This window comes from Pinus tabuliformis, chromosome 2_2, assembly GCF_031772625.1.
Source record: "Pinus tabuliformis cultivar Carrire ecotype Pingquan chromosome 2_2, CPIR1, whole genome shotgun sequence".
In the NCBI taxonomy this organism is placed as follows: domain Eukaryota; kingdom Viridiplantae; phylum Streptophyta; class Pinopsida; order Pinales; family Pinaceae; genus Pinus; species Pinus tabuliformis.
Window position 1 is genome coordinate 1,093,224,887 of NC_142300.1, and position 6,000 is coordinate 1,093,230,886.

Consider the following 6,000-nt stretch of genomic DNA (forward strand, 5'->3'; position numbering starts at 1 on the left):
CAAGATCAATGCTATGGTCCACTACACGCCTTGGTGGAAGCTTATTTGGTAGCTCATCAGGCATCAAATCTACATACCTGGCTAGCACCTCAGAAATATCAGTTGGAACAGGCATCCCCACTCCATCATCGCCTTCGACTCCTTTGAATATAGCCGCATATGTCTCCATGTCTGACTCCCTCATAGCCTTCTCCAAACTTAGTGCAGAAACATGCTACACCTTGACTTCCCTCCTTTGCCTTTGACTGGGAAAAGTCCAAGTTTGTGACTGTCCAACCAGCACCACCTTATCACAGAAGGGGACAACAATTGCCTTGTTGACCTTCAAGAAATATTGCCCCAATATCACATCAAAGTTGTTCATATCCATCACCGTGAAGTCCAACTGACCTTTCCAGTCTTTTATCTGCACAAGCACTTCGTGTGCCAAACCCGCCACTTTAGCTCTAGATTTCGCCGCCTTGACTTCCACATTCGATGGGAAGATCATCAGTCCAACCTCTCTTGCTAACCGTGTCGTCATGAAGTTATGAGTGGCCCCCATGTCGACCAGAGCTTGGATGGTCTTACCATGAACCACCAAGTCCACGAAACCCAGACTGTTAATCAACGATTTCTCCATAACTTTTCCCTGCATACATGTCTGTTCTCTGCAATTCACCTTCAGGCTCTACTCCCTCCACATCTTCTTAGATGTCTTAGAAGATGGGGCTCATTGTTAGCTGCTCATGGCAGTGATTCCTTTAAATAGGCTGAGTAGGTATGATAGATAAATGATGCAGGAATGGCTTGGCATTAGCATCATGACATGTTGCAGATGGGATGGAGTTTCCATGGACCTGAGCATGGGATTTGGAGCAGATTCTTGATGAGTCAAGATTGTGGCAGAGTCTGAGAAAAGACTAGTGATGGCATAAGGAAGTGCATTCTTATGATTTGAGCGCGACAGTTGGATTAGCTACTCAACTAGCTTGAGTCATGAGGGACGTCAGTGTGTAGAGAGATGTTGGCATTATGTTGGAGTATCATGACGAGTTCACATGATGGGACGACACATGGTGGAGACGACCATTTTTCATATGTTGCAGGGATGTTTGCAGTATATGGACTAGTTGATATCATGGATCAAGAAGATGACTATTCTGTTGGTTTTGGCGATGTTGGATGGACCGGATTGCTGAGGACGACAATGACTTTAGGTGGGGGAGGATGTAACACCCTGCGGTCATGGTGACCCATGGGCGCGCCCACCGGGCAAGGCGAAATGGTGATTCAGGCAAAATGACGATCTGACACAAGCGAAGCATGGGCGTGGGTCAACATGATGAGTTGACAAGGCGAAAGTGCGAGCAAGAGTTGGCGGTGGAAGTTTATAGTGGCGGAGCATGGGCGTATCCACAAGCCGACCTAGCGATGGGCGAGTCACCTTGGGTGGGTCGACGAGCTAGCAAAGGCAAAATGATGTGATGGTTGGGCAGTCACCCACACATTGGGTGGGCCGACGTGTTAAGAAACCAAACGAAGGTGAGTTGGGTAGGTCGGCCAGCAAACGGTGAGACGTTGTGGCGACCATACATATAGCCAATGAGTTGGAGAGTTTGGACATTGGATCATTCGATCACAACAAGTCAAGAATTTTGACGAAGGAGCTCACATTCTTGGAAGAGTTCTGCGGTTGGAGAAGTGCAAGGGGTTCTACAGACGAAGCTGGGTAGATGCGCCCGCACGATGGGTAAAGCGTGTGGTGGTAACCGGGAGGACGTGCGAAGGCAGGCCAGGTTTGTTCTTGGGATTTTTTTCTTGCATGCGTGTTTAATTTAACCATGCCTTTTTTTTGCTAAGTGACGAGAGGGTCTCAACGTCAAACCATGCCTCTTACACTTGGACTCCTACTGTGCCAAGTCTATTTGGACTCCTACTCTGTTATATCGTTATTTTCGTGAATAAATAATTTTTCTAGGGTTTTATTTTATGGTCTTGAATCATGCAAGGAAGGAGGAGATTTCAAGTTGAATTTATGTGAACTTTACTTAATAGAGAGATTTCCAAAAACCCTATGCGTTTTATTTAAGATTCTGGATTTATGAATACAAAACCCTTCATGGGCTTAAACTGAGTATATATACGTGTTGTTTTTATGGAAGGAAAATAGTTTTATGATATTACCCAAACTCGGTGCACTGTTTATTATTTACTGTCAATGTTTTATGCATTTCGACCCTCGGGTCTTCTCTATTGATAGTAGTTATTGTATGGGCTATTATATATTCATAAATGGAATGAGTACTTGACCTTTGGGTTATAATCTCATGCTCAAGTTGGTGACCAACACCTCTATTTCTTGTTGTTAACATAAATGTATATATATTTATACTCTTAGTTTTCATGGGTATAACTGTAGTGTTCAATTTGCATATTACCATTTGGGTTACCAGTCCTGACTGTAAGACTACTAGTCGGACCCGGTTCCATATTCTGATCTAGGAAAAGGACTATTTCTCAAATGGATTATGTATTGTAGGTTTTAACCCTATACAAAAATTACCTACAAATCAATTCTTAAAAACATAAAATAAACAATGGCAAGAGCATAAAACATAAAATAGATATACATAAAGATTTTTCCCTGGATCCCAAAACTGGGACTACCAAATTGATTTTTCATTATATTCCTTTCGATGTTACAATACAAATATATACAAGTTGAAGCATCCATAAACCCTAATATGTTAACCCTAGATTAGAACATAAATGTAGTTCCCTTGACCATATCTACAAGATACCATGGGTAGAAAACCATCATGCCTAGAACCATGTGCAAAACCCATGCACAAAACCATAGGTAGGTTCACCCACCTAATATAAGGTCTATTTTTTTTTCCTAGGGTGCTCCCACAAACCCCGTAGAGGGGGGCTACCACCCCCCTCAAACCCTCCGATAAGGGGGGATGCTTGCCTCCCTGTGACTCCCTTGCTGCACCCTGCACAACGAAGGGGGCACTGGTTGCCCCCTTCTAACCCCCTCGCTTCGTGCGTGGGGCTAGTCATGGAAATAATATAACACTCACCCAACATTCTCCCACTTGTTGTTTTCTTTTTCACACAAGGGGTCGCATGAGAGCTTAGTCATTGGTCCAACCTTGCAACGCCCATTATTTCTCTACACCAAGAAAACTTCTCAGTACTCAAAGACTTCGTCAATGCATCCACCTTTACTAGAAACACCATTTTGTCCTCAACCATATCCCTCAGAAAGTGATATTGAACATCAACGTTCTTTGTATTTGAATGATAAGCAAGGTTCTTTGTCAAGAAAATTGCACTTTGGCTATTATAGTCTATCTTGATAGATCGTTGTACTAACCCCATACTTGAACACAATCTCTGCAACCAAACTGCTTCCTTACTTGCATGAGTGGTTGCCATGTATTCTACCTCTGTAGTTGAAAGAGCCACTACAGACTGCCTTTTGCTCATCCAACTGACTGCACCTCCAAATAGGTTAAACACATAGCTAGTTGTAGATCTTCTCTGATCTAGATCTCCAGCCCAGTCTACATCAATAAATCTATGAATGTCCAAAAATCTGTCCAATCCTGGTCTACCTTGGTAGCACGAACCATAATAGCTAGTGCCACACTAATACCTGAAAACCTGCTTCACTGTTGTCCAATGCCCCTTTCCTTGTTTTTCCATAAACCTGATCAATAATCCCATTGCATGTGCAATTTCTATTCTAGTATAGACCATTGCATACATCAGACTACCAACTGCACTTACGTATGGAACATGGGATATGTCCACTTCCTCTTCTTATGTCTTCAGACACTGTTCAACATATAAATTTACACCTACAAGAATAGGAACCTTCACCGGTTTACTATCCTGCATATTAAACATCTGTAGTATTATCTCGACATACTTCCTCTGGTTTAACCAGATCTTCCTCTTCGCCCGATCTTGTTTAATTTCTATGCCCAAAATATAGTTTGCAGCATCAAGATCCTTCATGTCGAATTTGGAGGACAATTGGGTCTTCAAATCCTAGATAATTTCTTTGTCATTTCCAATCAACAACATATCATCTACATATAAAACTAGATAGATAACACGGTCACCAATTAATTTAAAATACACATAGTGAACCTCTTTTCTTTTGGTGAAGCCAAGTCCTCATATAAATGTATCAAATTTCTAATACCACATCCTTGGTTACTATTGTAACCCATACGGAGACCTTTTTAACCTTCATACCTGTTCTTTCTTACCCTTCATTGCAAAGCCTTCAGGTTGCTTCATGTAGATCTCTTCCTCCAGATCCCCGTGAAGAAATTTTGTCTTCACATCCATCGGTTCTACCTCAAAATCAAAATCAGTACCAACACATAAAAGTAATCTAATAGAAGCTACCTTGGAAAAAGGAGAAAAATATCACCAAAATTGATTCCCAACACCTGGGAATAACCTTTTGCTACCAACCGAGCTTTGTATTTCTCCACCTTGCCTTCTGCATTCATCTTCTTCTTAAACACCCATTTGCTACCAATGGGTTTCCTCCAGCCAGGAACTCCACCAGATCAAAAGCCTCATTTTTGTGCAAAGATGACATTTCATCAACCATGGCCTCTTTCCAAAGTTTTCCATCCTCTGAATCTACTGCTTCCTTGATAATTTTTGGATCATCATCAGTGATATATAAAGAAAAATTTGAACAAAAATCAGATGAACTATACCTTTTTGTCTGCCTTTCTTCTCAAACTGATCTTCTCACGACTAAAGTTTGTGGTTCTTCATCTTCTGATTCCTCTTCTGTTGTACAGTCTAATTCTTCCTCCTTTAGCTCAAAATCTATCTTCTCAGGTTCCTTTGGTAGGATTTCATGTTTAATAACATATTTCACCTCTCTAAACAACACATCTCAATTTTACACAACCTTCCTAGTTTTTGGGTTCCAAAGATTATAACCTTTTAAACCATCCTTATACCCAATAAAGTTGCAATTTTCAAATTTACTATCCAACTTGGTTCTTTTCTCCTTTGGAACATGTACATATGCATCACAACCAAATGCCCTCAGATGTGAAAGAGAGGTTTTCTTACTAGTATATACCTCTTGTGGAGACTTATCCTTCAACACTGATGAAGGTGATCTATTAACCAGGTAAAATGTAGTCTTCATTGCCTCTGCCCAGAATTCCTGTCCTAACCTGACACCACTGAGCATGCTTCTTTCCTTTTCCATCAATGTCCTATTCATTCTTTCTACAACTCTATTTTGTTGAGGTGTGTATGGAGTAGTCTTCTTTCGTGCTATACCATGCTTCTTATAGAAATCTTCAAATTCCTTCTTGTAGAACTCTCCACCATTATCTGTCTTCAATACCTTTATCTTCTTCTCTATCCGGTTTTCCATAAGAGCCTTAAATTCCTTAAGCCTTTCAAAGACTTCAGGGTTCTTCCTGAGGAAACATATCCATGTATCCCTTGAGAAGCCATCTATAGATGATACATAGTACACATACTTACCCAGTGATGGAACCGACATAAGTCCAAACACATCACTGTGCACAAGCTCTAATATCCCTTTCTCCCTCTTAGCACCAGAGGAGAAACTCACCCGATTTTTCTTCCCATATACACAATGTTCAAAAAAATTGAAATCCAGAGAGAAATTAGACATACCTTATACCATACCATTACCATCAAGTATTTGAAGGCCCTTCTCTCCAATATGTCCAACCCTTTGATTCTGTAACAGCCCTTGTGAAAATTCCATGTAAAAGTATATAAATACCACGAATGATGGGGCATGTATTCCAAGCTGAATGGTGGGCAAGACATTCTAGAGGGTGTTCATTTGATTGTTTATGGCTAAGGAAATTGGCAAAGGTAATAGCTAAGGCATTAAAAGGCATTCTAGGACATTTATTTATTAAAATATTGGAAATTTGGAGAAAAAGGAGGTGAAATGTCACATGTTGTATGTGAGGAGGAAAATGA